The sequence below is a fragment of the Macrobrachium rosenbergii genome, chromosome 21, assembly GCF_040412425.1.
Source record: "Macrobrachium rosenbergii isolate ZJJX-2024 chromosome 21, ASM4041242v1, whole genome shotgun sequence".
NCBI lineage: Eukaryota > Metazoa > Arthropoda > Malacostraca > Decapoda > Palaemonidae > Macrobrachium > Macrobrachium rosenbergii.
In genome coordinates this window covers 19,695,774-19,708,164 of record NC_089761.1, presented here as the reverse complement: position 1 = coordinate 19,708,164, position 12,391 = coordinate 19,695,774, and the positions used below count along the sequence as shown (strand labels likewise).

Here is a 12,391-nt window from a genome sequence, read left to right as displayed (position 1 = left end):
AATAATGTAAAACCAAAATATGTCAAGAGACTTACTGTAACTACGTAAGTGAACGGAGTACAGATAGGAAAAAACCTTGCAAGAAAGACTTTGTAACCTATACAAGAATCATAATGAATCGAAAATTTTACTTCATCCCAGAAAAATAAAGGCGTCTTTATCAAATAGTTGCTAAGCTACAGAAGACCAACTTTTTTTTAGTTATACACTGTCTAAAAATATATATTGTGACGAATATACCTAACGTAGTCAACAGAAGCAGTACGCAGAAATTCAATAATCAGCTTCCATTCGTGGACAGCATGTTTGTCGTTTTCTTCAAAAATTAGTAATACTAACAAAACATGAACAATTTCATTAAGCACTGGCATTTATCAGTTGCATACTACATTCATTTTTTGTATATGAATCGAGATGGGGCTGGCCGCCTGAATCAAGCATAAACCTTCAAGAGAAGGTATGGAACACACAAAGACGCCCGCCTGCACATACAAAAACACACACACAACTCGAAGACACAAAGACGCCCGCCTGCACATACAAACACACACACACACACAACTCGAACACACAAAGACCCCCGCCTGCACATACAAACACACACACACACACTCACTCTAAAGCATAAGGGCAAAAGATCTTACCCTCTGTTGTTTCAGTCTCTTTGTGGCTATGTACTCTGATTATATTTTACATTACTGTTATTCCTGTAATAGAATACATATGCATGTGTGCATGTATGTACATACATATACGGTACACATATTTATATTTATATATGTGTGTGTGCGTGCATGTGTGTGTGTTTATGTGTAAAACGCAAGGTCTTATGGGAAGAACAGTGTTAGTTTCAATAAGGGAGAGAGAATGTGGATTAAGCGGTTGTTATGAAGCAGTTGTGCCAGTTGGGGATACAGAGGGAATTTGTATGTGGCACCCGTAACCATAGAGAAAATGTTTGATATATCAGACAGAGAAATAATGAGGAGGATTTTGACGATACAGTGGAATGTATTATTTGAGAGCAACTGGAAGTCTGCGTGATGAAAAGCGCTTGTTAGAATATGCAGAGGTAAAGGTGACTACTTCGTGAGGTAAAGTGCGTTGTCTCAATGGGTGTTTTTATTTAGATGTATCGTATATATTCATACATACATACTGGTACATATATATATATATATATATATATATATATATATATATATATATATATATATATATATATATATATAATTATATATATATATATATATATATAATTATATATATATATATATATATATATATATATATATATATATATATATATATATACATACATACACACACACACACACACACACACACACACAAGGTTCCCAAAGGCAAATCTAAGGATAAAAACACCATTGAGTGTTCCTAAGAAACTCAGACCCGACCAAATACAGTCCCTTTCTCTTTCATTCCGTGTCATTCCCGGACCATTTACTCTCTCACTTACAAGTTTTTATCCTGCTAATACCAGATTCATCCATACAATCCTCCAGCAAGCACATTAGACAATATAAAACAGTATAAACAAGTGTCACAGGTACCTCTCATACCGTCTGAAGTGTTTCAGGTCTTGATGTCATACGAATCTGCAATAAATTTTGTCTTGAGAAAATCATTGAACGTAAACCATTAATAAATGATGCAAGAATTCGTGAACGCTTTAATCCGTCCCCAGTCTTCCTGGCACTACAAGTGTTCCTTTCTCTAGCTCTGACCCCAGACACATTCACTCTTTGTCATTCCCTTATTTTCCCTTTTTCTTTTTTGAAATATTAATTAATCAGTGGGGCTGCAGAGCTCAATGCCCTCCTCCCGACGGGCCATTCGGTGACTTTACGCAGACAGGAGAGAATGCCATTATTTTTCTTTCCCAGTATTCCACAGTACATATAACTTCCTGCACTAAATATCATCTCATTCCTGGTTCATATTACATGGTAAAATTTCATAAGTACTCATGCCTTAAAAATTTATATATTTGTTAAGGCAATGTCTTCCTGTGCATGTACAGTAGAGTGTACGTGTTAATGTACTTCATTCATTTATATTTATATATATATATATATATATATATATATATATATATATATATATATATATATATGCGTGTGTGTGTGTGTGTGTACACACACGTATTATCCCAAACCTTGTGAAAGATGTACTTTTGGGGTATCGGGGAGTAGACGAAAGTCTGATGGTTAAAAGGAAGGAAAGCTAGAAGTGTCTCGGAGAATATGCAGTGTTCGATAGTTGAGAAATTGAGTCCTTCAGTAAATATCTCGTTGTTTAAATGTTTGTAAGATTTCAATGGTAATTTTTCTTCCATCAAGATTTCTCTTGCGTTATCTCGTTCGAGTAAAGAAGCATATCAGTCTACCTAAAGAAGTATTGTAGTTTAAAACCGCTCTCAAAGTCCAGAATCATAATTGTCAGAAACTCAACAATCCTTTCTCGTTCGTTCTTTTGCTGCAGGTTTCGCTCACTTGATTTTTATAGCTAGACCAGGTTAGCGCAACGCGCTTGGGAAATTCCATTTCTTAAGCTTCTTCAGCCACACCGCATGGTGTGCATAACATACCAAACACGTGTAGCCTACCCTTACGCTTTCTTGGTAACCACAGTTTGCAATATAAACTCTCTCTGCACACACACACAAAGCACACATATATATATATATATATATATATATATATATATATATATATATATATATATATATATATATATATATATATATATATGTGTGTGTGTGTGTGTGTGTGTGTGTGTGTGTGTGTGTGTGTGTGTGTGTGCGCGTGTGCAGAGAGAGAGAGAGAGAGAGAGAGAGAGAGTTTACATTGCAACCGTGGTTACTAAGAAAGCGTAAGGGTAGACGTGTATGGTAAGTTATGCGCGACACGCGATGTGGCTGAGGAAGCTTAAGAAATGGAATTTCCCACGCGCGTTGCGCTAACCTGGTCAAGCTATAAAAATCAAGTGAGTGAAACTTGCAGCAAAAGAACGAGCTACAAAGGATTGTTGAGTTTCTGATAATTATGATTCTGGACTTTGAGAATGGTTTTAAACTAAAATACTTCTTTAGGTAGATTGATATGCTTCTTTACTCGAACGAGACAAATCTTAATGGAAGAAAACTTGCCTTTGAAGTCTTACAGATATTTAAACCACAAGATGTGTACTGAAGGACTTAATTTCTTAACTATCGAACATGGTATAGTCTCCGAGACACTAGCTTTTCTTCCTTTTAACCATCAGACTTTCGCCTACTCCCCGATACCCCAAAAGTACATCTTTCACAAGGTTTGGGATAATACGTTTCTGAAGGCTATTGCATGACTCAGGGGGGAGTCCTAGACTCCGAGTGTCGGGAACCCAAACACAGTACATTGTGAACGCTACCAAGGTGAAGTTGGTGTTGTTTGCTCTGTAACAATAAAAGTTTTATATAATTTGGCAGGAGGCATGAGTTTTAATAGAAATATAACATATTTAAAGTATAAGGTAATATAATAAAATGTAAAGTTAGTTTTCAGTTTCTATCACCCTTACAAATTCGGTGCAGGATAACCCAATATGAATTTTCAGGTCATATCAAACGTAACCAACCCTCACATTTTGTGTTCCTGATACAATCTTGCAACTTGATTGGCGTTCTTACTGTGACGTCACAGCCGGATCTGCCAATCATGCCTTGACCATATTGAGCCCAGAAGTTTCTAGATTGAATATCATAATCAAATTGAAACAATTCTAATGAGCAACCGGGTATATGCGACATTTTAGGTCCTGCTCGGACTAAAGACCAGTTACACTAGATTTGCTCCCGAGAGGGCGGAGTTGAATCTCAAAAGGTTGAACATTACCATAAAAAGTTGTTTCTCAATTGCGACCGGCTCTATACCACCAAGGCCATTAGGGAAACAATATTACGGGACTCGTACTATGCAGTTTCACTTTATTTATCTTTTCACAGAACCATGTTTGTTTTATATAGCAACATAGATGAGATCCTTGTTGGCACGAACTTTTTTCCAGCCAGCGGCCACTCCGTGAAGAGACAATAGAAGACGGTCATTACAATTACACGTAACCTCACCCAAGAGGAGTTATCGTGCACTTGCAACAGTTTTGTCAGCCTGAATGTAGTATTTTCTTTCCAAGTGATTAAACTAATTGATTCCTAATTATTTTTCACGTTTCCAGTGAATTAAATGACGCTCTAACAATCTGCTGTAATTCAGACAGTTCAAAAGACGAGAGACGCCAAACGTAGGAAATACTAAAAATGTCAGTGAGTTATCATACATCAGCATCCTATCACAGCCTGGTCTTTGGGTCCCTGAACAACTCGCGGACCTCATCATCGTCATTCTACTAGACTACACCACAACACATCAACCGAATTGTACTTATTTTTCTCGGTCTGTGTTGCGCTACGGTGATTTTTTTCCATAATATTTCATCCACTGAACAGAAATACTTTGAGATGAGGATATAGTGCTGCAATTACGTGGAAGTGCGTTAAATTAAAGTTGAAATAAGGGATTTGTGAACCAGGATAGTGCCTAATGACGCATTCAATTCACCATCGGTGAGTAAAAACTTGTGGGAGAAGACAAAACCATCCCACCATCTTTGTTTGTGCATATAATACTCGACTAAGGAGTTTTAATCAACGTAGAGTCAATGCAGTGGAAGTCACAGTGTAATAAATTCATTTATATGTCAGTAAGTGGCTTTGTAACGTGAAACAGGATCTTCAAGAAAGAGTAAATTCGAGTGTGGGTGAAGTGTAAATAAGTAGTGATGTATGAGGTATTTTTTTATATAACGGGACTGAATAAGGCAGTGAAAACCTTCATTACGAGTTCTTTGCGTAACTTATTAACTCTAGAGAGATAATGCTCCTTTATTATTTAAAGTAACTGAAATGGCAAGGCCGAATATGATTAATTTTTTTTCTTTTGCTAAGAGACAAGAAATTTGTCAGCGTCATTATTGTGAAGTTCATGACGTAAAACAAGTTTAATTTATTGCTAGGCGAAGTCATGTGCATGATGAAATCTTGTTCTTGTAGAAGGGTTTTCCTTTTAAAGATTCATGTCGTTTGTCTGTATGTTTATTTTGATCTAAATTTAAGTTGTTTTGGTCTTAGATAACGCCCAATACGCAGAGAACCCTATAAGTATATACAGTATTTATATACAGTTTAATATACAAACGATTAGAACTTGAATCTTTTGTTGTTCACTAAACTATTAGGAAGGATGCCATAGACGCCTTTATGCATCATATGAACCGTTTACATGGTCACATAGACCTTTACAGGGCTCAAACAATGGACCTCAGCAGGAGGCAACGAACTTGATATTATTATTATTATTATTATTATTATTATTATTATTATTATTATTAATGCAGAGTAATCCGAAAGGTATCTAACCTCTTGTATATGTGTTGAGGTTTTTGTTTTTAGTTTGTCATTTACGTGAACTGTATGTTATCATTATTATATCTCCAGAGAAAGAATTATGGAACTACAAAGTGCAGTTTTAACCATTTTTTCTACATAAGGAATCTTTTCCAAGCCACCTGATAAAGCGCATATTAACCTATTTCGTTTCTTGTACCGTGCTCATAGTTCCCGGCAGAGGAAAATAAGAAAAAAAAAAAAAACGCGATCTCTGGCCGGGAGGTCATCCGTCTTAAACATTTTTCTTGTAAGCGACAATAAGGTCATTTGTTGACCTTTCTGATAGCTCGTCCTAACGGTAAATTTGGCCCAGGTTAACGTAAGATGATTTCAATACAAAAAAAAAGGAAGAAAATATGCAAAATGGGAGTTGTACATAGTTCACACACCATAAGGTTCAGAAATAAAGGCGATAGGAGGTCAGTTTCGTCTGTCGTGCGAAGGAAAGTCTGTAAAAAAAAAAATTATCAAGAGATGATTCTTCCTCTTTAACACTCATGCTTGCACCCAAACGTTTCGGGCATTTGCTGAAGTGGGAAAATGTACTTACTTTAAGGGAAAATAAGTAAAAAATTCTCTCTCTCTCTCTCTCTCTCTCTCTCTCTCTCTCTCTCTCTCTCTCTCTCTCTCTCTCTCTCTCTCTCTATATATATATATATATATATATATATATATACATATATATATTATATATATATATATATATATATATATATATATATATGTATATATATATATATATATATATATATATATATATATATAGAGAGAGAGAGAGAGAAGAAGAGAAAGAGATTTTACTTAGTTTACCTTAAAGTAAGTACATTTTCCAAACTTCACCAAATGATCGAAACGTTTGGGTGCAAGTACGGATGTTGACTCATATATATATATATATATATATATATATATATATATATATATATATATATATATATAGATAGATATATATAGATAGATAGATAGATAGATAGATAGAGGATCTCATCTATGCTGCATCTCTCTCTCTCTCTCTCTCTCTCTCTCTCTCTCTCTCTCTCTCTATATATATATATATATATATATATATATATATATATATATATATATATAGAGGAGAGAGAGAGGATATATATATATATTATATGTATATAACCTATATATTAGATATGAGTGTGTTGTTGTTGGCTTGAGTTTTTATTCAATTGTAGTTTTTCTTCTAAAACCACACTCAGGTTTCGATTTAGTTAACAAATACCCCTGACTTTCATTTTTCGAGCGCGTGTGAAAATGCATTAGTTCTCGAGTAGGCCTATGCTCTTCACTGTGTGTGTGTGTGTGAGTGTGTAAATACAAATAAGTTTACGAACTGAACAAAATTTTACTTTACTTTTGATATATTTTACGGTAAAGGCAGTTAAATTGTTTTTTAATATATAAGACAATCTTAACAATACATTGATTTTTAAATATTTTTGTCTTCGACAGGTGACGAATCTAAAACGAGGTAGAACGAGAAACCGGGACTGGTCGGAGGAGTGAGAACCTTGACAGACCCATGAGATAGCAGACAAGATGGAGAAATTCTTCTTCTACAGATGCCTCGGCGTCCTAAAGAGACAAAACTAAATCCAAGCCTTTTGTCCATTACAACACGCTTAGAAGTCGTCGGAAAACAACTCGTCCATTCTTCTCTAGTCATATCTGTTGTTTGCGTATCTCGTCCGTCTAAAGCCTCAAGATGTCTTGTCCTTTTTCGTGTTACTGCGGACTCATCTGCAGCTGCGGTCTCAGCCCGCGACGCTCAGATGATCCCGTACCAAGTCCTCCACTTACCCGGAGGCAATGCTCAAGGGACACTGTCTATGTTTTGCTTTTAGGTGCTGCCGAGACGGGAAAGTCTACCATCATGAGACAGATGAAAATCATCCACAACGGTGGGATGTCCCCGGCTTCTCTGAGATCGTACACGCGGCACGTGCTGGGCAACGTCCTTAAGTGCGTCCACAAGCTGGTTCTTGCCTTGCAAAAGGGGGCGGCTTGGGGGTCACCAGAGGCAGCCCATGCGGCCAATGTCCTGGGGCAGGTGACCCACGGTGACTGGGGTTTAGAGGAAGGGGACATGAAACCTGCTGTTCTGCCGCCGGATCATGCCCATCTCGTGCATGTCCTCTGGCGAGACAACGCTGCTCAAGAATGTTGGCAGAGGGCCAACGAATTTGATATTCCAGATAATACAGCCTATTACCTGAATGCTATCGAACGTTTGGCGCAACAGCCATACTTGCCCACGCAAGAGGATGTTCTTCAACTTCGTATCCCAACGAAATCCGCAACAGTTTATGATTTCCCAGACAGGAATTGGACTTTCAGAATCACTGACGTAGGAGGTCAGCGAGGAGAGAGAAAGCGCTGGTTGCGTCTCTTTGACGACATCAATGCCATCATATTCTTGGCAGCTCTGAGTGAGTATGACCAGACATGGAGCCAAGAAGAAGAAGAGGGCATGAATCGACTAGAACTATCCTTGCAGCTCTTCCGAGAAACGTTGAGGTATCCGGGTTTCTCGGAAACGTGCATCATCCTTTTCCTAAACAAAACGGACATCCTACAGAAGAAAATTGCGACGTCTGACCTCTATAAATACTTTCCCGACTATAACGGACCGAGGGGAGATGCCCAGAGTGCCACGAAATACATTCGTAATCGGTTTTTCGAAGTCGCAAGAGACCGCAGTGATTTCTTCACGCACGAGACCTGCGCTACCGATACAAATGCGACGAAATTCGTGTTCTCTGCCGTGAGGGAGAAAATTCTCTACGATAACTTGCGTAAATTGTCTCTTTCAATGTAGGGCAAAGACATAATGTAGAGACAAAAAAAAATAATAACCATTCTGTGATTATAGGGTAATAGACACAGCATTTGCTTAGAGGTAGTAGCAGTATTTACACTTGGTTGTGAAACTGTATCAGTTGAACGTACAAAAATAGTTGTAAATGAATAAGTGGAGTGCCTTAGTGTACTTAACAACACCGAGGTGCATGTTTTGTGACAGTGCAATATGAAAATGAAGAGAAAGAATAACGTTGATGAAACGTCAATGTTCAATTATGGGACTCATTACAATTATAAGACATCTACACCAGATAAGCTCCTGTGGCGTCTAGTTAACTACTAGTTGCTATCGAGGACTCAAGCTTCATAAGAATCGGAAATATCTCATTCTGTGTGTTGGAAGTATACATCCAGACCGAGGTATCCTCTTCAAAGTTTACCTTTGAAAGAGACAAATGATTACTCTGGCTAGATGAAAAAGTATGATGATATCTAGTTCCTATGTTATCGAATTACCTAATAAAAAAAACCATACCGAACACTTTTTTTCTTTTCCTTTATTATAGATGATGTTCTGTGATGAAGGCAAAAGGGGAAGAACGTGGGAGTGAAAATATGGCGCCCTTTATCAACTGCGGGATAGACAATTCTTTTGATTTTGTAGAACAAAGGATTTGATAACGAGAGGTTTTGTCCTTGAGTCATTATGTCTTAATGACATGCTGGAAGGAAGTATCTTGTAATTAAATATAGTTCTCGTTAGAAAGTCCGTAAACTGGTAATTTTTGTCTGATAATGCATAAATTCCAATGTTTCTTTGCAATGGGTAAATCGCTTTTTGAGTTAGTTGAGTCTAACAAGCAAAGAATATACTAAGTTAAAAGATTACCAGACAGCCAAGCTAAGACGTAAACATTAACGTGAGTGATGATGCAATGTTTTTGTTACAGATTTTCCTCCTCTGTGAACAAAATCCCACCATTATTATTGTTATGTTACAGTGTAGCACAACTTTCCTACATCTCCAGAGAGAGAGAGAGAGAGATAAAAATGAGATTTTGAAATGTTTTATATTACAAACAAATGACTCGTCTCGGCTATTATTATTTTAAGTAATTTAATGAAATTAACAAATCTACGATTTTGTTTGGGGACGAAACTCCTGAGATCTCGGCAAAGGAACAAAATCAGTCAATGATTTCTGGACGGGAAGTCACCTGTCCCAATCACTTATCTTGTGAGGGATCATAAGGATTTTCGGTGACCTTTCAAGCAGCTCGCCCTAACGGCAAATTTAGCTTCTTATGCTAACATCAAATGAATTCGATACAAAACAAGGAAGAAACATGAGAAACGAGATGTGTGTGGAGCACTAGCCATGAGACTAAACTAAGGCTTTGAAAGCCCGCTTCCTTCAGTCACGTGGGAGAGCCGCAATCTGTAAAAAAAAAAAAAAAAAAAAAAAAACGAGTACACTCGGTAACCATATGTGTTTCGTACAAATTAAACGTTTGTGTTATGATGTCAGAACCGGAAACGCTACAACAGGAAAAAAGACTCTCTCTCTGCATGCATAAGTATGTATGTAAGTGTCTGTAGTCACAAGAGGGAGTGGTCATCGACCTGACGGCTCTTTTGTTTTTTCCTACTGTGGCCGTACGGCTTTGTAACACCCCTGACTCAGTCTTCCTAAGAGAGAGAGAGAGAGAGAGAAATGTGCGATTTCCGATTTCAACATCAAACATCCCAAACGTTTATTGTTCGAGAGCAAACGTGCTTGACCGTGTATGGGTCTGTGTGTGTGTGTGTAGTGGATGTGGATGGGGGTCGGGGTCCCAGCGCTAGTGCGCGTATTTTTTCTTCACGGCTGATCGACACAGCTGACAGAACTGCTTCTATACCCATTGTTCTGTCCTGTAAAGTGTGATTCACAGAAACACATACACACAGATGCACACACAAACTAATATATATATATATATATATATATATATATATATATATATATATATATATATATACATATACTGTATATACATATATATATACCAGTGGTTCTTAACCTTTTTATAACCAAGCCCCCTCTAAGAGTTGGGACTTCCCTCAACGCCCCCATTGCATCTTTGAGTAAAATTCCCTCCCGGATTTAAAGGAAAATGAAAAAAAAAGGGAAAGAGAAGGGATTTTGTATCCTTTTGGGTATGACGTAGTGAGATATTTATCACTGCTTCTTAGTTACTAGATCTTGAATGCATGGTTGAATATTACGAGAATAATGAATATGATTGGAGAATTTTTAATTTTTCCCTAGGGCTTGCGCCCTCCCTGGAAATTGCTGACGACCCCAAGGTTAAGAACCATTGATATATATACAGATACAGTATATATATATATATATATATATATGTGTGTGTGTGTGTGTGTGTGTGTGTGTGTGTGTGCGTGTGTATCTTGATAGCGTAGTAAATAAGCCAACTGTCTACCTCTGCATCAAACCCTATAGGTATAGTTTGAATCCTTGCCGGGGTAGGAGCACCCATATATAATGCCCCGTGGGAGTGTTATTCCCAAAGCAAAATGAATTTGATATTAAGTTGCTATGGCTTTATGCTTGAGAGTTTAAAAAAAACAACACGTGTGAATTAGTGACAAAATTCTGTCCTTAACAGAAAGTACAGTCAAACCACTTTAGAGTGGCGGCCCAAGGGAGGTTTGGAGTAAAAAAGAGCAGCATTGTTATGTCTGATAAATCCCTTCCCATTCAGCTAAAAATCATTCCCTCAGGATATACTAATTGCTCTACAAAACACAATTGCCCCTTTCCTTTCAAAACAGGCCCCCCTCCACCAAATCCCTCTCTGTTTCTTTAATTATGAGTTCCCTTCACAATTATCATTCTGTAAGGCTCGATCAACCTCAAAGGACGGCTGATAAAAAAAAAAACTAAATAAAAAGCCGTACTTCAAGAATCTCTCGTATAAAGGGGAGAAAATCCTGCTTAACGGACGATACTTAGGTAGTTGATACACCAGAATAACATTCCGTTCCAACACAGACGAGTGAAAAATCACGAAAGCATTTAAATTCTGAGTTATCTAAACACTTGAAGAGGATTATCATAAGCCAAAACTTTTAGCAAGTAATCTCCTAATGATGAGAGAGAGAGAGAGAGAGAGAGAGAGAGAGAGAGAGAGAGAGAGAGAGAGAGAGAATGACAACCTTCATCGACTACGGAACTATACTAATGGGGTCCCGGTTTTAAACGTCAGTTCAGTTTGTGGACAGGTATTATGTTTGATGAGCAAACATGTGAATTCTATGATTTCATGAGACAGGAGAAAGAATCAGAAATATTGATTAGGCATATAATTAGAATAGTAGCTTATTTGAAATATTTAGTTTTGCTGAAACTTCTTTGGTTGCCCCAAACAAAATTATTTACCCTCTAGCCTCTTGAAAAAGTGGTTTTATGTGTCAAACTGATTTTAAAACTGTTCTACTTTTGTTATTGTGTTAGGTTAGCCTAGTTAATCAACCTAGGAAGGCATTGAGGTTGTAGGTTATCCGATGAGATACAAATAGGCCTATATGATTTTAAAAATGTTTGTAAAGTTTTGAACTAAGGTTTTCGTTATAAGTAACTGGATCTCAGATTGACGAGTAAATCATAACCTTGCTGTTTAGGTATATATAGTAGAAACATTATTAGCTCTTCGTTGGGCGTATGGGTTCCGTTCTCAGCTGGCGCTCTGCTGGCCGCGAGTTCGAATCTCCGACCGGCCAATGAAAAATAAGAGGAATTTATTTCTGGTGACTGAAATTCATTTCTCGCTATAATGTGGTTCGGATTCCACAATAAGCTGTAGGTCCCGTTGCTAGGTAACCAACTGGTTCTAAGCCACATAAAATAAATCTAATCCTTCGGGCCAGCCCTAGGAGAGCTGTTAATCAGCTCAGTGGTCTGGTTAAATTTTACTAGGGTATACTTAACTGTAAAAACATTGTGAGTAATAAAAATCCACAATTATATAGTAAATATATTACTATGTAAAAAGAACCAAGGACTTT

The 12,391-nt window shown here is 37.3% G+C and overlaps 1 pseudogene; it reads left to right on the top strand.

The window, feature by feature from the left end:
• The first annotated feature begins 3,837 nt into the window (after positions 1-3,837).
• On the top strand, positions 3,838-8,862 carry LOC136849760 (guanine nucleotide-binding protein G(q) subunit alpha pseudogene; annotated as a pseudogene).
• Positions 8,863-12,391: the final 3,529 nt, after the last annotated feature.